This window comes from Talpa occidentalis, unplaced genomic scaffold (assembly GCF_014898055.3).
Source record: "Talpa occidentalis isolate TD23 unplaced genomic scaffold, MPIMG_talOcc4v2.1 talOcc4.12, whole genome shotgun sequence".
Classification (NCBI taxonomy): domain Eukaryota; kingdom Metazoa; phylum Chordata; class Mammalia; order Eulipotyphla; family Talpidae; genus Talpa; species Talpa occidentalis.
In genome coordinates, this window is record NW_023601212.1 from 16,427,737 (window position 1) to 16,450,478 (window position 22,742).

A 22,742-nucleotide genomic window follows, 5' to 3' on the forward strand; every position below is an offset into this window, starting at 1 on the left:
ATGTGGGCAAACACCCTGCTTCTCCCCAGGCAGGGAACGCCCGATTTGCATAACTTAATTAAATTCTGCATTCTCGTTTTCCAAGGAGCAGGCCTATGAAGGATGCTGAGTGCATGGTCTTAAGGCAAATCAACGCAGATGATGAAAGAGCCTATTTCGGTTAAGCAAATTATGAGGAGGCGGGCGATGTCCTCACTCTAATAATTTCCCGTGAATTATTTATATGGAAACTGCAATTACATCGGGCAAAACAGTGTTGTGTGCATAAAGCTCACTTAATTACCCAACCACCTGTTGGGACACAGGGTCTTCCTCCAGCCCATTTCTTCCCCCAACAGGTCCTTCTTCTGGGAGTGCAGGCGACCTGAGACCCCAGGCAGGCGGGGCTGTGAGGAAAACCAAGGCTCCAAGCCCAGGCGTGGCCACCTCTGGGCTGGCTCCTCGGTCCACCCTGGAGTTCGACCCCTTGTTCTCCAGGACATGGGCAGAGCCTGTCCCATCAGGGTCGATCCTCACCCCTGAAACAAAGACTGCAAAGTGGAGTGAAAAAGGAGAAAGCCAGAGGAAGAAGAATAAAGCCCCCACGCCCTTCCCAACAAACCCTTTAACGAAAGCAAACGAGACTCCTTTCATCAGTGCCCGGTTGTTTAACTGGAAATGAGGGTTGCCATGGAAACCATCCTGTCACATAGTATTTCTTACCACTTGCCAGCGGGAGAGGCGTTGATGTGTAGAGAGAACCCGGCTGGGTGGGGAAGGTCGGGAGGAGAGGGCTGCATTGTTGGTGATCCATTTGTTGAAACACAAGTCACACAGACCTGTCCCTAACCTGGGGCATCCATCGGGAGTTCATCTCTCCCGTTCCTGGATCGTGGGGGTGGGGGTGAAGGTAAACATCAACTCACCCCCCTGGGAGAAAAACATTGTAAATGTCAGAAATGCGACAGGACTGTCAAAAATACATGAAATTGGCTATATAATAAATGGTGAAGTATATGTTCTCTTTGTTTGGTGACTGTAAAAATCATGAAATTGCTTCAAGAGAAAATAAAAACAAAGAAAAATGATGACTTCTGGGAGAGTAGGATGGGAGTCGTGAATGCCAGCCTCAGGAGGGGGCCAGTCGCCCTCTTTTCACACCAGAGTTTGCATCAAGGCTGGTCCAGGGCCCACGCGGTGGCCACGCCTCGGGTGAGGAGCTGGGCAGATGCTGAGGTTGGCACAGGTGTTCTCGGCTTGGGGTGGAGCTCCAGCTGCCTAGTGCTGGCTGTTGGGAGTTGCAGGGGACCCAGAATCCCAGATTCTAAACTATCGACCACTTATTACTGTGTGACCTTGAGAAACAGATTGACAGAATGAAATTTCAGCTATCTGTGACGTTCAAGTACCATGACTGCAATACCCCTACTTATTTCGTAATTAATGATGCACACATCAGAAGCGAATAAAATAGCAACTGCATTTAATAGTTGAAAATAAGAGCTCAAGGGTGTGCAGTACTGATTCCACTCTGCCAAAGTACAGGCCAAGAAACTGAGGTTGGGAGAAGTTAAGTAATGAACTTCTCTACAGAGTAAGGAAGTGGCAAACCAGCATTCACAACCCATGCTTTGATCATTGGGGGAAAAAGTTTGGAGAACGGAATCCACCTTCTCTGAGCAGTAAGCCCCAGTCCCAGCCCACGTTACTACTCCAGTCCATCTCCATCCAGTCTAGAACCAGCTGCTTACCACGGATGAAATGGAGTGTTTTTTCTCCTTTAAAGATTTACCATGTAGAAATGTATGAGAATATTAAAGCAACAATTAACTTTATTGGAAACCTTATATTCTCCAGCCTCATTAGAGCTGCCAACAAGATCTATTATTAGTATTACTATGCAGATACTGTAATAAAAAGGGTATTTAAAGTGGATAGTTTGGCAATGAAATAAAATAGCTTTCCCTTCCTTTCTTTTCCTTTTTAAGATATATGTGTGTATCGGAGATGGTCTGGAGCAAGGCAATCCTCGTGGGACCCAAGAACTGAAGAGCTCATAAAATGTCCCTTTACTACCATCACAGACAAGGGGAGCCAGCGGGGCCCCCTGGAGGTCATCAGAGGCTTCCAGCCTCTCCTCACAGTGGGACTGCCCCTGCTGCCACCTGGAAGAGGGGGCATCTCTGCAGGGGAGGCGCCCCGACTGCTGGAGCAGAAGTAGGCACAGGGCAGCAGCTGCCTCTGCCACTGTCTGACCAAATCCCTGGCGGGAGGGTCAGCTTCTTCATCTCATCCCCTCATGTCCAGGTGGTGTGACCTGGGGGCCTGGTCCCACTCACCTTCCTCGCCCCACATCTCTGGGTCATGGAAAATTAGAAATAAGAGGAGCCTGCCTCCTTGGTCTCCTTTAACCTGGTTTGCTTCCCATTAGTTCCTGACTCTGTCTTTCGCGAGCTGCTATCTTCACTTACAAGTCTTCCTGGACAAGGTGAGAATTCCTCCCAGGCCGTGCCCTGAAATAAATGGTGTATGAGGTACTTGGGTTTCTCTTTACTGGTCCTGTTCATGTTCATAACACAGGGAAGTTGCTGCCCTCCTTCTCCCCTTCCTGCACCAACGAGTCCAAAGTGGTAAGTCCAGAGGAATAGTTGGCACTGACTCAATGAAAGTGCCTGGAGCCACTGAATGGAAGTTTTGGCTTAAATAAAGGTTCAGTCCTCCTGTGGGGGTTGAGCTATGGGAACTCCTGTCCATATTTATGATTATTATTCATTGTTAATACTAGTAGTTACCATTAATTTATTGTGTGCCATGAATTTACTCATTTAATCTTCCTATGTACCCTATAAGGCAGATACTATTATCTTCATTTTGAGAATGAGGTTCAGAAAACTGATGTGACCGACCCAGCTATCACCATTGTGGGCCTGGCCCTTTGCAATAGTCTTCAAACCAGTTCCTCTACTTTCAGTCTTGACCCCTGCAATTCACACTTCCTAAAGCAACAAGTTATACACCTATGGGATCTGTCAGCCTTCTCTGTGCCCAGGGCCTTTGCATTGGGCTTCCCTCTGGCTTAATAGAATGCTTTTCCTCCAGGTCTCCTCTTCAAGATTCAATTCAAAGAGAGGGCTTATCTGATTGCCTTCTCAAGCATGCATCTGTCTTTTTTCTACACACTTTGCTACCACACGTCCTCCACATATCCAGAGCCTGGAAAAGTATCTAGAGCCTAGGAGTTACTCAGTAAATATTTCTAGAATGAAAGTTGGCAAACTTGTCCAAGGTTTACCTGATTTAGAGTCGAAGCAGAGAGTCAGCTTCAGGGCTGTCTGGCTCTTAACCACATAATGTGAAGGAGGTAGGAGCAGCCCACAGCCCAGCAGGACAGGAGCCCCAGAAATGAGGGAGAGAAGGTTGAGAGGATAGCACAGGGCCCTGCTGGTGGTTGGGAAGTTGTGTTCTGGAGGCTGGGGGCTCCCAGGTGAGTACTGCTCCACCATTTGACTCCCTTTTTTTTTTTAAGATTTATTTTTATTTATTTATTTATTCATTTATTTATTTATACAAGCAGTGGGTACAGTCAGAAGTGCGGGAGGGTGAGAGAATCCACCAGAGCCAGAGCGGGGAGCAGAGCAGGCAGAAGGACCGAAGTACACTGCTGAGGGGAGCAGCGGGTGGCAGGAGAGGTCTGTGCACCACGTGGGACCCTCCTCCAGTGGCCGGGGAGCAGCCGGGGATCGAACCGGCGCTGCAGAGGCTGCGGGCAACTTCGCAACCCAGCGCCCAACCGCTGTGCCACCGGGGAGGCCCTTGACTCCCTTTTTAGACCATGAGGACCCATTGATCCCAGAGGCCAATCACTAACTTGTTTCTCCCTTTCTTGGAGAGAACCAGACAGGGCTGTGGGGCAAGTTACACGAAGGCCTCAGATCTGGAACTCAGCCACTGAGTACCTAGTTTCAGGGGCATTTCCCTGATCTCTCTAGTTCTGTAATTCCCTGGAGGGACCCACTTACCCTAAAACACCAGAGGTCAGGGGACCTGTGACTTGGCCTGCTGGGTGACATGTCATCCCCCCACCTCCTATGCCCATATTTGACTATATGTCAATTGGGTGGTGGGTCTGTGGCCCAGGGATGGCTGTCCTGCCTCCCTTTCTTTTTACACTAAAGTATCTGGCCTTCTGGAATAATCTTCAATTTCATCCACAGTTCTGGACTGTGGGGAGACAGAAAGAAAGCAGGCAAAAGTCTGAAAGCATCCGAGCCCCCAGTTTCCTATGTGCGCACGCGGCCACGGCACCGCTGAGCCAGGCAAGGAGGCGTCTGGCTCCTGCCTACGCCATCGACGGCAGCAGCACCACTAACAACAGTCAGAGCTGTGCTAGGAAACAACCCACGGGCCACATACTAAGAAGTACCAATTAATTAATTAATTTCAAGCGAAAGCAGCTCATGATGGCCGAGAAGTTTGTGGCAGAGAAACGCCATTGAACGGCGCGGTAGGAGCAGACTCCTTGGAAGCCGTGCGTTTTGAAGCTCGGAGATGACTCACAGAATATTAGCAATGTTATCCCAGTGGAGACTTCAGAGCTGATTGTCAGAACTTCTCGACTTTTTTCTCTTTTGGCACACAGAGAAATGGTAATATTTGTTCTACACACGGAGCAAACAGCATGGCTATTGCCAGCTGGAGGAGACCCTGCAGGGCTGCTCCCTCCCTCCCTGGCACCTGGGGGGGCAGAGGGACTCCCTATCCCAACACACAGGTGCCTGTCTGACCCCCCCACCCCAAGGGCTGCAGGTACCAGCTGGGAAGTTGCTATTCAGAACAAGCTCATCATCTGACATATGAGAAAACAGATTTGGGGAGCAGAAGTGACTTGACTGAGGTCACCCACTCAGGCCAGCACCAAGTGGAAAACTAACGTCCCTAAACTGCATTGTCTGCTCTTAAAAGAAAGGAAGACATCATGCCATGGGAGAAGGTCAAGGAGCTCATTTCAGGGCAAGGCAGTTAACTAGCATTAATGGAGGAGCCTGACCTAAAAAATAATGAGGATCAGAGTAACTAGATGGAGCAGCTACAGTATCTGTGCAAAGTGCCTCACATGCCTTATCTCACTCAGCGCTGGTAGCTGGAAGACAGCACCAGGACGGCCTGCGAGGGGTGTGATATTAACCAACTTGTTATGCCACCTTGGATGAAAGTCTGGAGTTTGTGCAGTGTCCTCACCACTGAGCAAAACCTGGGTGCCGGGGTGCCTGGTGGCGGGAGGGAGGTTGTCTCTAGGGCTGGACCCATCACACTCACTTGGAAGAAGAAGCAGGTTGACCCTAAGACCTCAGACCACCATAGCCTGAGCCAGAAGAGAGAGCCCCCCGACCCTAGGAAGCATGTAGACCCTGTTTGTCAACCTGAAGGGAGCCCCCCACCCCATTCTCATCGACCATCCCTCCTGTTGCATCATGGAAGCAATCTTTGCTCTTGGCCCTGCCTTCTCATCCATGTGCACTTTCTGCAGCCATGTCCCACCTGGGAGGCACTGCTATACACACGCTGCGCTGCCCCAGTCACCGGCCAGGACTCTTGGGGGCACCAGCAACACAGAGAGTAGTGGATCACAGACACGCAGCTTAAGCACAGATTCACTTGGCACAGCCTCAGGGCCACATCTGGCCTTTTCCATCAGAAACTGCTAAGGCCCTGGCAGGCCAGACCATTACCCCAGTGGCTCCAAGCTTAGAAACGCCTGGTCACACCACATTCTCAGTTGCTCCATGACCATCTCTTATGCCAGCCTCAGGGCCCCTCCCCAGGGCTTCTTTGCTTGGTGCCGCTTGGGCACTCCCTCCCCCCAAGTTTAGCTCTAATGGCAGCCCTACCACATGTCCCTCTAAGGCCATCAGAGCCCTCTACTTATCACCGCTCGGTCCCTGCCTTTCCAGATGCCACGGCCGGCCTCTGGATTTCCCTGTGCCTCCTCAACATGGTTGTCACATTCCAAATGCAGAATGGAAGTAGGAGTAAAATCTAAGGTCTTTAACTTGGCTTAGGAAGGCCTGCTGCAGCATCTTGCTCTGCCCACCATCTCCGCCACCTTCTCTCCAACTCCCTGCCTGAACACACTGACTTTTGGTTGCCAATGTTTGTTTTTTTGGGTACAACATCCTTGCCTACTTCAGGGCTTTTTTGCAGGCTGTTGCCCCTGCCTGGAACACTCTCTTGCCCCAGTCCCATGCCATTCAAGCTGCGGAACAAAGTTTCTATATTGCTTCTTCAGGTGAGACTTCTCTGGCCACCCAGTCTAGAGAGTAATCCCCACTCTCTTTTTCTCTTTCATATCACCATGTTACTTTCCCTTGTAACACCTGTAAAAGTCTACGGCTATACAGTCATTCTTCTCCACGCCAAGGCAAGCTCTCGACTATAGACCATCTTCTTGTTCTCTGTTGTTCCCTTGGTTGACAGAGTTCTTGGCATATGCAAGGAATTTATTAAAAAATGATTGTCAAATGAGTTGGATTTTAATTCCAACCCAGTGAGAAACTAGCTGTGTGACCTTGGGCAAGTCACGTCTGGCCTAGGGACCTAACTTTTCTCCTCTGTCAAATGGGGATGGGGAAGAAGATGGTTGGCATCATCCCTAAGGTTCTTCCGGTTCTGCTCCTCCTGCCTCGGCCCAGAGGAAACAAAAGTCTGTTTCATGTCTCACCTGAGGCAAGATCTTCCCTTCCCCAGAGCCAAAGTAAGGAACCAACAGGCAAGGGGTTTAAAAAAGACTTCCACTTTAAAACAAGCAGCTCCCATCAGTGCAAACAGGCTTCCAGATAGGAACCTGAAATGGAGTCAGGCCTGGGGCTGGGAGGCCTTGACACAGTCCCTGGAGCTCCAGGAGGAGGTCCCTGCAGGCAGAGACACCCGCAGGCCTCCATTCCGTCCTGGCTGGAGAATGGAGGTAGCCTGTGTCCTTCGATTTGACCCAGCTCAGCACCTCATGCAGATAGCACCCTAGGACCTGGGATAGACACAATGCAATTGTTGTAAAAAGGGAACTGTTTAGGGAGGGAAGGGATTGGGGTCAAAATGGGGGGGTTGAAATTGTATGGGGAATATAAAAATAAAATTTATTATTTAAAAAAAAAAAAGGGAACTGTTTAATCTGTATTTTAGATTTTAAATGACTCTACCTGCGACTAACTGCTCTGGGCCGTCCCCGCATCTCCCAACCCAGTACTCAATGCCCTTCTTCAAATTCTATTTCTGCACCAAGATCCCTCTGGAGGCCAAATGCTTTATGAGGAGTCCTCCAGTTAGGTTTAATTTTGGGATGCCCCTCTATCTCTGTAGAGTTCCTGGTTCAAAGGCAGCTACAGAAGTTGAGCCAGGACACCCACCATTCACTGTCCACTAGGGGTCCTCAGCAGGACACCCTCACCCATGAGAAAGTGTTCTGAAGCTCTCCCACCCTCACCCCCCCCAAATAACCAGGAGTCCCATTTACTGGTGTCATACACAGCCTGACTCTTAGGATCCCCTTATCATGCTGATGCTTGGGACAGACATTGTGGGGTGTCCTCCAGGCCTGGAGTAGCGAGTGAGACCACAGAGAAGGTCTTCCATGTTAGTGCTCTAAGCTGCAGGGGCCAGACCTCAACACCTGGTCCTAAACAGACACCTCTTTGGCTCCTAGAAGTGGTTCCACCAGGTTCCAGAAGGCTCGGGTCTTGTGGTTTTGGCTGTCCAAAGACCTTGCTTGCTTTTCTTATATTCAAACACCACAACACCCCCAAAGGCAGCCTACTATGGCCCAAAAGCCAGAGACTTGACTTGATGTTAAGGGTCTGATTCTGCTCCTCCCCTGCACCCCCACTTGTCCCTCCTCCATGAATGAGGAGATCGGACCAGATGAACACGAGGCCTCTTGATTTTAATATTCTTGAGAGGTTTTGATAACTCCATTCTACAGAAGATGAAACTGAGGCTCAAATCACAGAAGCAATTGGCCTGAGGTTCCAAAACAGTGAGCTGAAAAACTAAGTCTGGAATTCCTCCCTAGACCTCTGTTCTTACGTGATTTCCAGGGGACCATAGGACATTAGTGTCTACCACTCTGGATAGGGCAGATGTAACATGTCTGTCATCACAGAGTTTCACTGGACAGTGCCGATTTGGAAGGTACCTCTGTTTGCATTTTCCTCTTGATAACATTTGTTTCCTCGAAGTAAAGGCTCACCATCTGCATCTTGGTTTCTCTGGTGCCTGGCACTGTGCTTGGCATCAAAACTGCCCATTTATCAGGTGTGTAACATTTGCTGGCAGAAAGCCTTGCCACTCAGCTGGAACCTGTGTCTAAAACTCAGGCTGGGGAGCCCCGTGATGAAGAGTGTGGTCTGTGTGGGATTAGGAAACCCTTTCCTTTAGAGGGGGTGGTGTGGTCGGGCCCCCAGCTGCTGGGACAGAGGTCTTGCTAGAAGGAATCCATCTGTACTCTCTACGGACAGGTGAGGGATGCACCTGGCGTCCTGTGAGAAGGGAGTGTGGGAGGCGGCGCAGACACCACCCTGGAGGGAAGCCAGCAGAGGGCGCCACCTCCCCCACCATAGATCTTTCCAGCTGGGCAGCTGCCTCGTTAGCACCAGGAGGCAACCCTGCTAATTACCAAACCGAAACTTGGGATTTGCATTTTTATGAAATGCTCACACAGGAGGCAAATCTTTTCCCTTAAAAAAAAAAATCAAGATGGATAGGGGGAGAAAAAGCTCATACCAGTACATACTAATTCAATCTAATCTTGGTCATTTCAGTTTCCATAAGAAAGTGCTTTCATAAAGCTACAAAGCTAACATCCATAACTCTCCAGTTTCCCCAGACAGGATACCTCTGCATTAAGTTTCCCATTTATCTTCGGAGATGGCAAATCACCCATTTATAATGGGATCTAATAAAGCGAGCTCTCGTTGCAGTCTCAGCTGCTGGAATGCGTCTCAGATCTAAAGAAGGTGCTTTGGAGTCCCTGACTCTTTCATCTTCTTGGGGGTCCCTGACTAGGTTTACTGGGTGCACAGTGCCCTGGGACATCTGCACTCAACATAGCTGGTAGTATGTGCATACTCGGGGAGTGGCATGGTTGTCAGGAAGCAGGTACCCCACTCCCATCAGCTAGCCACACACACCCCTTCGTCAAAGAGCCCAGAAGTGGCCAGTAGGGGAGGACCTTGGCATGACCCAAGAGCCGCTCTTTGGCAATTTGGGAAGCAACAGGTTTATTAGACCGAGCCCAGAGGCTCCACTGAGCAGGCAGAGGTGGGGTCCCACCATCATGGGGTGGGTTCCTTGGGGAGCAGCCTCTGAGATGCAGTTCAGGCAGCAGGTCATTTTATAAAGCCTGCCCGTGAATCCACAGTAGTGGAGAAAAGGATCAGAAGTAAGCTTGGGCAGAGGGAGGAGTACAGATTTTATGCAACCCAATAGTAGCCTTGGCCAATCCCATGGGAAGTTCTGGGGCTTAGAATGACCCTTCACAACTCTCCTGAATCCAGCAGAGATGGACAGGTCTTCTTATGCCCATCAATCTGCCATTGGATGTGGGCAGCCCCAGAAGGGGGGTACCCATGGGTTCGCAGATTTCTGCAGCTGGAGCAATTTCAGAAGGGGACAGTTGCTAAAGTCTATCTGCTGATCATTTCCCAGCAGGCAGGACAATTCTTCCTTTGAAGGAGGATCTGCCTGGACATCACAGTATAGTGACGACCACCATCCCTATGAGCAACCTACATCCCTCTCCCCTCCACATCAGAAAATGAGGTTTAATCCTACTTCAGCATGGCTCCCGGTGCTGAGGCTACAGGCAAAAAAAATGCAGGTGCAGGAAGCTGGAAGTTGGCCAGTGTTCACGAAGAGATAAGGGCAAGGAGATGTGGGCAGACATCCATAGGGTCTGCTGCTCCCCTTTTCTGTATCCCTAGAATCTGCCCAGGTAGCCTTTGCTCAGACTTTTCCAGTGACGGGGAGCTCACTACCTTGCATAGCGGCACATCACCTTGGTGGGCAGTTCAGTTGTTAGGAAGTTATTTCTTAGATTAAGCTAAAATCAACTGTTGGTTATCCGGTTTTGTTCCAGTACATTCCTCTAGAACAGGCGTAGGAATGTTTGTCTCTATGTTTCCATGTTTTATCCCCAATATCTAGAAAGAACATCTGGCATATGTTAGGCTCAGTAAATATTCCTTGAATGAATGGATGAATGCCTCCAAGAAGTTTACAACTTTTCCCTAGCTCTGGTTTGCCTGACCACTCATTGCCTCTGTGATGGGATGGGGTCCTCACACAGGGGTTTCCCTGCTGCTTAGCGCATAGCATAGCACCTGGAACAAAGCTGAGCCAAAGTGCTAGTGCTCATCCATTCAGCAAGCATTTAGTGAGCTCCTACTATGTGCCAGACACTCTTTCCGGGACCGGTCCTCAGAAGTAAAGTAATAAGATGGAGCGAGAGGAGAAAAAAAATGCCAAGTGATGCTTTATGAGTTTAGATAAGGATCCTAGGGCCCCACAGCCGGCGCAATGGGCACACACACCCACCCTCCCCTATCACAGTGCCGGCTCCCTCAACAGACACGCGAACACCTGGTCCGCCCATGAAACAGAATCTTCAAGAATATCATCTCCCTCACCCATCCCCTTCAGAAGGTACAGAGAAGGCTCAATTCACTGACTCCAGGCTCCCCTTCCTGATGCCCAGTAGGTCTAAAGAAACTGGGTTCTCCAGCCCCTCCCAAAGGAGCTTTGGCCCCCTCTGCTATTTGTATTTCCTTTGAAATGCCTCTATGTGCAGAGTTGGGGAGATTAGCTCCCCTTCCTAAAATGCGGCTCCGATGCCAAGAAGAGTGAGCTGGAATCAGCAAGGCGAGCTAAGCTTTCTGCCCGGAGCCTTGGGTTTAGCGGTGCAGATTACAACAGCAGGTGATGAGGCCCGTTAGCCGCCGCTGCGGAGACTGTGAAAATCCTGTTACAGGGCAAAGGCGTTTTAGCTACAGCTTCAAATCTCAAAGAATGATTGAGTTGGAACATGGCAGGCAGGAGGCAACTGGGGACTAAAGTTATTTGACTTAAACTGAGAACCAGGCTGAGGGGCCTGCCGGGGTAGAGAATTCCAAAGGGGAACTCAGGTGTGCTTCCCCCTCCCCTACCACATAGGGCCTCTCTCCCCAACACTTGCACACCCACACACAACCCCTCCCTTGCCCATCTGAGCTTCCGTCTGCTGTGGGTCCTGCCTTGCTCGCTACTGGGTGAGCTCCGGAGATCAGAGGCCCGGCCCCTCTACCCCGCAGGGCCACGCATAGCCCCTGGCACATGTAAAGGCCCATGGAGTTTGCTGAGTGATGCTGTTTCTGCCCCAAAGCCCTACCTCCTCTTGTTTGGCCTGTTATCTAGATTGCCCCATACCCCAGCCAACTGCTCCTGGAAACCCGCATCTGTTACGCAATTATCCCTGGTTTCTTGGAAAAGAGGAAGAGCCTGGTGGGCAGTCCCGAATCTGATGCAAATGACACATTCAGGTGAGGAAAAGATTTTTAAAAACAACCCTGGAAAGGAGTGAGTCTTGAGTATTTGCTTTGCCCTATTAGAAGGGAGGGTAATTAAAATCACATGATTTAGTCTCCCCCACTGTGCCTGACCCTAGCACCCCACCCCCTTACTAGTCCTAATGTGCCTTTTATATATATATATATATATATACACATTTATACATACAAGAACTGGGGCACAGGCTAGAGATATGGGGGGTGGGAGGATTCACCAGAGACAGAGTGGGGAGCAGAACAGGCAGACTGACTGAAATACACTGTTGAGGGGAGTAGCAGGTGAGACAGGAGAGGTCTGCTGTGGCATGGGGGTAGCTCCCTGGCTGGGGATTGAACTTGTGCTGTGAGGCTGTGGACAGCTTCACGGTGATGTGCTTAACCCCTTGCTCCACTAGGGAGGCCCTCAAAATCCTTTTTCTTTTTTTTCTTTTTTAAAGATTTATGTATTTATTTATTTATTCATTCATTCATTCATTCAAGCACTGGGTACAGTCAGAAGCGCGGGAGGGTGAGAGAATTCACCAGAGCCAGAGTGGGGAACAGAACAGGCAGACTGACAAAATACACTGCTGAGGGGAGCAGCGGGTGAGTCAGGAGAGGTCCGCTGCACCATGTGGGTATCTCCCTGCCTGGGGACTGAACTCATGCTGCAGAGGCTGCGGATTACTTCATAGGTTGCGCCTTAACCCCTTGTGCCACCAAGGAGGCCCCCTAATTTGCCTTTGATGGGGGGGGAGTAGAAACAGGACTTGGACTTGAACACCATCAGGAATCTGGGTTCGAATCCTAGTTTTTCAGGTCACTTAAGCTTTCTGAACCTTTGGTAAACTGTTCACCGCAGTAAGCTATAGACTGAGATGGTATCTAAAACAACTGCTTGGTGTTGAGCACACAGGAGAAATTAATCAAGACTGGCACTGTACCATCTCGTGCCTAAGGACACCCAGGGCACAGAGGGCATGCGGGCCTTTGATCAGATGAGCCGATCAGAGATGAGTGATTTTTATTCCCCTTGAACGGAGTGAAACTGGGGCTCAAAGATGTGATTTGTCCTCAGTTACTTGGCTAGGAAATAAAATGGTGGGAACTGGAGAGCAGAGACTTGAGCTGTTCTCCAAACCAGGGTACCTCCCAGATAGGGGTCCCTACCAAGGTTGGGGATCCACTGTCTAGCAAGGGAAACAGATGGGGGCACAAATTTCTCTCCTCGCTCCCCACCCACCTCCCTCCCTCCCTCCCTTCCACCATGCAGTGATTAAACATTTAACATATGCTCAGCCCTCTAGTAGTGACTATGTGGGATATAAAGGCACAGACGCTGTGCTCCCTGCTGAAGGCAGCTCACAGTCCAGCCGACGAGATGCAACGGCTGTCTCGGGAAGTCACACAGCCACATTCCCACCGGAGCACCACGGCTCTCTGGCCAAATGCACAGGCAGGTCAGAGGACAGCAGGTGGACGGCAGAGCCACAGCGCAAGGAGAAGAATTCCAGGGCCCAGGAGACCTGGGGATGATGCGTGTAAGCCACCAGCAGACAGAAGACTGTCCAGCAGAGCTGTAACAGACGAAATAGGCTGCCCTGGAACCACAGCGAGGTCCCTGCCTCCACAGGTGTTCAAGGAGTCTCTGGGTGACTAACTCCAGGCCCCAAGAGCCTCCAGATGAATGACAGTTCCTGCTGAAGAGTGCTCTGTGACAGAAGCTGGAGGCCTGGGAAGGTCAGCTCGCGCTCTCTCTGGAAAAGCCAGGGCATCTCTGAGCAGGGCAAGATCGGCCGCTCCCCTCTCAGCTTCACACAGCTTTAGGCTCATCTCACATAAGCCACCACCCCCAGCCTCCCGTGCCTGCCTCCTCCAGGCCTTGATTTGAGGACCCGCAGGCTGCCTCTCCCTCGGAGGGAAAACAAAGGAGAAAGCACACAAAGACCATCTGAAAATCCCCTTGTTTGCTTTCTTCTACGCGTCACTGCAGAACACGCTGGCAGGGTCCCAGACAAACAGGAAAGTGGGCTCTACTTCTGCTGTGCCCTTTGCGGAGGCTTCATCCACACCCTCGTCCCCAGCGAGGCGAGGCCAGCTAACTCAGACCAGGAGGGTGGGGTGGGGTGGGCGGAAGGGATGACTATTGGCTGTCGGAGGCAGCAAGGTGGTCTGGGGCAACTCTCGCTTTCTGCAGTGCCGCCCCAATGCAGGGGTGCAGGCTGCAGCTCCCCATCGGCTAGCAGGCTTTCCCCCGCATCCTGAAGCTGGAGGAGGCAGGCCTTAGCAGTTTCCTCTTGGTGTACCGTCTCCTGGAGGGGACACAGCCCAAGCCAGCAAGGCTCCCTGCGCTACGGGGGCCTGGGGGCAGGATTGCATGCTGGCGCTGGCATTAGGTTAAACTGGAGCCCTGCCCCGAAGGACGCAGCTGACACGCCCACAGAGACACAGAACATCCCCAGGTGTAACTAGAAAGCGGGGGTTTTGAAGTACACCAAAGCTGGGTTCAAATCCTGGCTCTGGCATGACTCTCCTTTCACTGGTTTCCTTGTGGTTAAAACAGACATAAGATGGGCCTCCCCTGGTGGCGCAGCAGTTGAGCGCTGGGTTGTGAGGCTGCCCGCAGCCTCCGCAGCGCCAGTTCGATCCCCGGCCACCGGCGAGGGTCCCACAGAAAAAAAATAATTTAAAAAAAAATAACAACCAGACACAAGATTCTCCTGATCTAGATTTTCATGTAACTTCAAGGCTAGGACACAAGCAGAACCTTTGGCCTCCCTCTCTGAGGCCCTTAGGGGTGGGAAACAAAAAGCTCTTGAAAATGAGCTCTGCTAACTTCCTTTCTCCAAAGACCTGCCCCAGGATGTGGTTCCTAACTGGCCCAGGCGCTGCTTCCTGCGATTTATGCAGAAGCAGAGAGGGACTAACATGAAGGCTCCGGAGGGGTGGGGCTTCCGTCTTCTCTAAGGTAGAACCAACACAGTCCAGCCAGCGCCGCCCTCCCTGGCCGGGGTTTCCTATGCCTCTGACCAGGCACCACAGCAGGGAATTGAGCTGGGGAGAGGGAGGACCGGATACAGGTATGGCAGCTATTCCTTCTGGCGCAGCTGAGGCTAGGGGTGAGGAGGGGGTATCACTCCACTGTGGGGAGAGGTGACCCTAATAGGGTTGGGAGATATTTTCTAGGTGAGGTCCCCAGGCTGTTCCTGGGAGCAGTAGACTGGGCAGAACATTCTGAGCACCCCTGATGTAAGACCAGATGAACCACAGAATGGGAATGTGATGCTTCTTTAAATAAATACATATATATATATATATATATATATTATATATAAATATATATGGCTTTTTTTACTTGCTGGGCCACTAGATGCCAAAACAACTTGCCAACCATTATTCTGGCTGGGTATGTGAGGATGATTCTGGATGAGATTCACACCTGAACAGTAGAGTGAGTAGCAGATTGCCCTCCCTGCTGTGGGTGGGCCCTACCCAATCAGTTGAAGGCCTGCATAGGACAAAAGGGCTGACCCTCCATGAGTGACAGGAAGTTTCTCCTGCCTGACTGCTTTTACACCATATGATCAGCTTTTTGCTGCCTTCAAACTCAAAGCAAAACATCAGCATTTCTTGGGTCTAAAGCCTGCCAGCCTTCAGATTGGACCTACACAGCTAGCTCTCCAACTCTCCCTGCAGATTTAGGACTTGTCAACCTCCATAATTGCATGAACCAATTCCTTTTAATAAATTTCTTTACACACAGAGAAGATATATATATATATATATATATATATATATACACACATATATATATATACACACACACACACACATATATACACACACACATATATATATTCAAATGAAAAACATTATATATTCTTTTGGTTCTGTTGCTCCAGAAAACCTGACTAGTATAGAAAGACTCCTCCTCACACTGGAAAAGATGTCCCAGTGCCTGTGCTGTCCAGCCACGGAGCAGAGTACACCCCACCTCAGCTGCATGCAAGCGGAGCCTAGCAGCTCCCCTGCGCCAGGACAGAGATGAAGCCTGCATCTCCCAAAGACCTTTCCATCATCCATCACATAGCCCCTTCTCCCCAGAGGTCAAGCAGGCCAAGCAAAGGGAAAGGAGCCCCGTGAAACCTCCCTCTCCATAAGCTTTTCTTCCTGCCCCCACTGCCCCCTACCCACTTAGACAGCACAGTAAGTAAAGTGAGCTCTTATGACTCCGAACCCCACATTCTCCTTGCACCACAATGCTGAGAGGTGTGGGACAGAGAGGAGGGTGGGGGGCAGCAGTCACAGAGAGGCCTGCAGATGGAAATGTTGTGGTCAGATGAGGGGGACCAAGAGGAGCCCCAACATCCCACCCCATGCCCTGGTTTCATGATTCAGAATTGCAGCAAGATTTGAGGATCTCCTGAGGCCTGCCTTCTGCACCTCTGGCAGGAAATACTGGGAGAGTGATAAAGATATACGGGCTACTTAATCTGAAAAGAAAATTCTGATCTGTGTGTACTTTAAATAAAGATTTCAAAGAAAACAGCATTTCTCTCGCTTGAAATGTTTTTGGAATAATCCTATTAGTAGGGAAAAGTGTGGGTAAAGGCTTCTCCATGACTGTGACAGTGAGTCTGGGATGAAGGAGAAACTGACTAATTCCCACTTGCCCCTCTTTTCACCCTTCTCCACGGCTCCCACTTGTCCCATACACCCCAGCCCCAAGCCTCACACGTGCTCCCTCTCGCTCTCTGGCTGACTCTGCCCGGGTGTTCCTGAGGACCTCTGCAAAGGCCACCGGATGCTGCAGCTCCTCGCCTGGAAACTAAGGATGAGTCATCTGGGGACCCTGTGGGCGAGTCACCCCATGGGGTGGCTGCTGTGAGTAGAGGTGGGCCTGCTGAGTAAAACCTGGGGTATCCTGCTGACAGAACTATTCCCACCCCCTTCCCCTAGAAAACCAAGTATATGGCATCAGGAAGGGAACATACTTGAAGCACCATCAGTGTCATCTGTAATGGATTCCAGAGTGGCAGAGGGAGCCTGAGTGTTATGGGCTGAATTGTACCCCCTGCAATTCATACGCTGGATTTCTATCCCCCAATATCAGAATGTGACCTTACTTGGTGGTGGGGTCTTTGCAGAGGTAATCAGGTTGAAGAGAAACCATTAGTGTGGGCCTCGACCCCAACCCAGCATGATGAAGCCATCAGTCAGACTGTGCCTCTCCCCATCATATGTTTAAGCCCCAGCCCCCAGAGTGACTGTATACAGAGGCAGGGCTGTGAGGAGGCAATTAAGGTTAAGTGAAGTCATGAGGGTGGGACCCTGATAGGATGGGACTGGGTGTCCTTCTAGGAAGTGGCAGAGACCCCAGAGCTCTCTCCCGGCACCATGTGAGGATACAGCTCCAAGGAGGCCAACCACAGCCTCCAAGGAGGCTGGGCACCCAAAGCCAAATCCTGCCAGGCTTTCATCTAGAACTTTCTAGCTTCCAGACCTACAAGAAACTAAATTTTTGTTGGTTTCCTTATAAAAAGAGGGAAGGGAATGTGAGGACTTCCAGGGAGAAGCGGCCTCCTCATGCCTAGGAGAGAGGCCCGCGGCAGACCCTCCCTTCTCAGGCCGCAGCAGGAGGCAGCCGGCCAACACCTTCGTTTGGGACTTCCAGCTACAGAGGCAGGAGACATTCACGGCTGCTGTTTAAGTTTCAGCCCAGCACACTCCTACACTGGACTAGACAGGTGAACACAGGTCTGTGGCGGGAGGCCCTCACACAGCCTCTGCTCCGAATCGTGCCCCAGGCCGGAAAGGGAATGGATTCTCAGACCCCATAGCCCTTTGCTCCTGTTAGCTGTGTGCTGGGCCACTGGAGTCTGAGCTTTTCATCTCATTTAAGGGGTAGACTCCAGACAAGATCCTACTTTGTTTGCGAGGAGGAATCATTTTTAATCAGGCAACAGTGACTCCCTGAGAGAGAAATCCATGGAGACAGAGCAGGCCTGGTGCCAGGGAGGAGGCGAGTTGCCAAAACCCAGCTTCCTGCTTTAATTCCATGGCTCATGGGAAGGGCACTTCTGCCCTGCTGAAGGGTAAGAGAAAGACAAGGGCACCTATCAGGAGCAGATGCCCTCCCAGCCGCCAGGCTGGTGCCCTTCTCACAGTAGGGCCTACACTGATAGGAAGCTGACTGGAAGGAAGTGGAGGCAAGCAGGGGCAAAGCAAGAGGGTAGACTTCAGAGAGGGAAGGTGGTGGCCTGGAAGCAACAGACAAGTTGTGTCCTGCCCTCCAGCTGCTCCCAAGATGCACATGGGGAAGGGGCCCTGGCCACACAGCTGCAGAGAGAAGAAAGATCCACCACGGAGGCACAAGGGAGGGAAGAATCTGGTGGGATCGAGAGGTTTGCCTGAGAACAAGGGACAGGTATGGGGATGGAAAACACACATGTGAGGCTGCCTCCCGAGGCTGCTGAGATGCTCTGGAAAGCACAACTCTTCAGTCTTCTCCAGACTGCACCACCAGCGCCTTTGGGATTTTCCCATCGTGAGAAATTGGTGAAAACGCCGCAGCCATAGCCCAAGCCACCTGCACCTGCCCAGCTGAAGCGCCCCTCCAGTTAGCCCTGAAGGTGGTCAAGGATGGTGGAAAGAACAGTCTGTTCCCTAGGGCTGGGGGGGGGGGGCAGGGGGGAAGTGAGGGTGTCCACGCATCCCAGGACTTCCAGATCTGAGAATGAAATTCATCAACCATCTCACTGATGTTGGATCCCGGCAGACAAACAAATCTGCAGATGAGTATGCGTGAGGCAGCCTCATCACAAATTCAAACCCAAAGAGAACTGCCTTGAAAATAGGCGCACCCCACAGCAGCCCCACTTCAGAGGGCTTTTGCATTCTCGGTGATGGGTCCAGAAACAGAACCAACATCTCAGCTGGCAGTGGCAGCGGCCTGTGTTTCCACAAACCAGGCATGTGAGGTTCAGTTCCAACAAGTGCACCAAAGAATGCGGAGCTCAGGATGGTATTTCCAAGTCCCTGCAGAAGGCAGACAACCTTGGGAGCAGACAGACTGGCATGGATACTAGCTCCACCTCTTACTAGCTGGATGGCACATTCTCTGAATCTCTGAGCTTGTTTTCTGTACTTCCAAAATAGGTGCAAGAGCATCTACCTTCTGGGTTTGGTGAGTGGAATGAAGGAGGTTATATAAGTAAAGGCACATAGTAAATGCTCAATAAATATCCTTCATTTGTTAATCAATTCACCTCATTGCCTCCCACCTCTCCTTTCTACTTAACACACCAACCTCCTAGAGAAGATTCATGGGGAAAGACTGCCAAGACTCTGTTTGAAACTCGGCAGTGATGGAGAAATCTCCTCCATTCAGAGAGGCCATTCTGTTTGGACAGCTCTCATGGCCAGAATGCTATTTCGCTTATTAGAAGGTAAATCAAAATCAGCCTGTCTGTAATGCCTCATTGGTCCTTATCCGGCCCCACACGCTGTCACAAATAAGACATATGACGAGAAGGAGTATGCTCTCCTTCACCTTTGATAGCCGTTCTTGTTGTCATCTGTAACTTCTCCATCCATCCATCACTTCTCCATGTACTCACTCATTTAGCAGGTGGCTAAATATCACCTCACAACACCCACTGCCCCCCCCCCAGGCACAGCAACAGGACAGAATGCAGTGGTCCTGCCTTCCCTCGGAACGTAGACTCCCCAGCTACCTCATGTCTCAGTGTAGATTTGTAAACTTTGTTCCTCCAGAGGAGGCACAAAGGAAAGAAAGGAACGAACTGGCTTTGAGAGGGTCTCCCCATGGGAGAGAGTGCCCCGGGGTCCTCCAGAGAATCTGAAGGTTGTGACAGAGGAAGGACTGTGCTCCTCGTCCCTGTTCCCCAAAGGGCCTAAATCCCCTGTCCATGGCAGGAAACTGCTCTTTCCTTTGAGATGAGCCAGCTCTGTCTTATTTGCAAAGCTGTCCCCAAAGCCTCCATGGGAAGTGTAATATCACCATAAAGAATCGTTACCTTCTCATATGCACTCTCTTTAAAGAAATTGTCTGAGTTTGCAGCAAGCAGCTTCCTCCCTCTTCCTTTACCTGATATTATTTTGGCTCCCAATAATTACATTAGGTACAGAAAGCGACTTTATGGTGCTAATAATTACACATGCTTACAAAACAGATGGGTCTGGGGATCGGGAGGGGGAGCGTTTATGGACTCGGAAATGAGATGTTTTGTTGGTAGGAAATGGATAGTTATTTCCAGGTTTTATTGCTGTGTTTCATAGGACTCTTCTTAAATCTTGCTATAATACTTTGCCTGTATTGCCTTCTGTGCATTTTATAAGACTGAGCTCATCAGTCCTGGGCGTGCTGGGAAAAGGGCATTAAGGACCTGGAGTGGCGCCTACAGTGGCGACCCGGCCCCGTGCTCACCCCTCTTCATGCTCGGTGCAGCTCTGGCCAGTGCGCCACAGATTGACTGGTCCTTTGCCCACGCTGACCTCCAACGCCTCACCTTCCAAACTATCACATTGTCTTGAGGAGAGATGATCCTTCTCCCATTTTCTCCAGAATTCCACATACTCTACAAATGAGGGGCCCCAGGAAAAATAAAATGGGTCTCCCTTTCTTTATGGGAACTCCTCAGTAAAACTCCCAGCACCCCTTCTGAGACTTTCTGGTTCCCATTTCTCTTCGCTCATCAGCAGTGAGTTCCTCATGATATCTGATTGAAATCCCTCTGGCTGCCATGAAAGTCAATTATCTATTCACTCAACAAGCACTCTTTGAGTGCTTCGTAAGTACAAGCACTGGAGTAGATGTTAGATAAACGGGCTTCCTCTGCTTCTTAATCTTCTTTCCCCCATCATTTGTGGCTTTAAGAATACTAGGTCGAAAGCTCAACACAAGGACTACTCGTTGGACCTGTTTACAGAAGTTCTCATTTCACTTGGCTGACCTCTTCCCCTGTCCACCCAAGCGACTGGCCTTGTCCTAATTGGGAACACCCCACCTGCTGCCCCCAAACACCCCACACTGTTCTGCTGCCAGCAGGCTCGGCTGGGCCCCTTTCATATCCCGTCCCTCTCGGAATCTCACTCCCTCCGCACTGGGTCCCTCTTGCAGACAAACATTGATAATGAATAAATCTCTTTCAAAGAAGGGAGTGGGCTGGCGGGTCCTTGGGGAAGGCCCTGCAGACGCAGGCAGGATGGATGGCTGGTGGGAGCCGCACCGTCGGCTCTAATTAACGTATTGTTCTCTGGGCTCCAGCAGGATTATGGATGAGCTCCACAAAGCGGCCCACTTAACCTGAGCTCCTGGTTCCAATCTATTACTTTCTCCACTGCCTACAGTTTGGCCTGGTGTGGAAGGGCTGAGTGTGGGCAAAAAGCCAGGAGAGCACAATTTGAGATACTCCCCAAGCACACGTGCTCAGCTTCCACCAGCCAGGTTATCCTGCTGAAAGCCGGGGTTCTCCCAGCCCCTCAGGCGGCAAAGAAAGCACAAGCCAAGGGTTGCGAGGTTCTGATGTCAGGGTCCTTTCATTTAGCCTTGCAGATAAACCCAAAGAGGCTACCAGCCACCTCGTCATCCCCAGGTGGCACAAAGCGATACCATCTGCATATTCCTCTAGGTCTTTCTCCTCTTTCAATTATTTATTCATTTGTAAATTACTGTCTGAAGGCTGTTACAGCCAAGGCTACAAGTTATGCAGGACTTACCTCTTGCCCTGATGAGGCTCCCATCCAAAGAAAGCTTCTCAGAAGACCACCGCATGAAGGTACCCTGAGGAGGAAGCACTGTAGGAGGGCACAAACACAGAGATGTCAGGGTGAAGATTTTATGGGGTGATTAAGACAGGTATCTTAGAGGTGGCGACAAGTAGGCTGGCAAGGAAGGCAGCCCAGCAAAGGGGTTCCCAGGGGACAAAAAGGACAGCATGGCAATCTCTCTGAGCTGTGCCTGGACTAGGATCAGAAGACTTAGGTCTGAGAACAGACACCCCCATTATTAGCTGTCCATTCCGGACATGGCAGAGAGGGGCAGGGCTCACCAAGATCTGCGTTCTCCTCTGGCCCAGCGACCCACAGCCAGACTACATTTCCCAGCCTCCCTGGTGTTAGAGGAGGCCACATGACATGCCCTAGCCTAACGGGTATGAACAGAGGTGATGTGGGCCACCTCCAGACCCAGTTCATAAAAAACCACCCTCATTGGCTTTTTCCAAACACCAGCCACATCAAGCTCCTCCAATACCTTGTGGGTAGCCCAGCCACAGGACAGAAGTCTCTGGGGTCCCAGAAACACTACATCAAGCAGAGCTGCCCTGCTGGCTGTCATTGAAGAGAGGTGTGCTCCAGAACTTCTGTTGCACTAACAACCCACTGAGACGTGGGGACTGTTTGTTACAGAGATTATTCTAGCCTGACCAATGCCCTTACTTGTGAGTTGCTCACTGTACCTGAGCCCTACATTCCCGACCTACTGATAAGACAGGCCCACTCATAGAAATGTCCCATTTATATTACATAGTGATTCTGATGATAGAAATGACATAATGAAGGAGGAAGCACTTTTGCAAACAGCTAAGGATGTACTAATGTTATTTATTAGTATTGCTGGCACTCAGCAGCCTATAGCTCATGTCACGTCCCATCACGAGCCCACATAATGCTCATCCTGTGCTCTGACCACCGAATAGGAGTGAGGACCAAGGCACCAGGCGACGGGCATCAGCATTACCTGCCTCCAGACCAGATCTAGTCTCTACCTGAATATAACATTCAACGCCTTCACCACCATCCCCATGTCATTTCCCCACACAAAACACAACCATCCAGAAAGCTCTTATCTCTGCCGAGTGGGCCTGGTGAGGGTGCCAGACTCTCCTACTTACCAGTTTGAAGTAAGCCAGACACATTTCATTCATCTTTGCAGCAAAGAAGCCACAAAGTGCTGCCACAATGTGTTTGATGTGTTCATTGCCAAAGTCAACAGGGACGCAGCCCACCCAGTGCCCCCCACCACCTAGATCCTGAGGACAGACACAGGTCACAGCAAAAGGTGTTGCTCGAAGAGGTGGTTGTGCAGAAGAAAGTGCATGTGTACCTGTGTGCACGTCTGTGTGTGTGTGTGTGTGTCTACCTGTGTGGGTCCCTCTGAGTGTATGCACA

At 50.6% G+C, this 22,742-nt stretch overlaps 1 protein-coding gene across 1 annotated transcript in view; it reads right to left on the minus strand.

Moving 5' to 3' along the window:
* Positions 1-22,742, minus strand: part of BUD13 (BUD13 homolog) — a 564,524-nt gene that overhangs the window by 63,608 nt on the left and 478,174 nt on the right. Inside the window, exon 14 of the transcript XR_008551042.1 lies at positions 21,291-21,368. The gene's annotated coding sequence lies outside the window, so the exon portion shown is untranslated. The remainder of the gene's footprint in view (positions 1-21,290; positions 21,369-22,742) is intronic.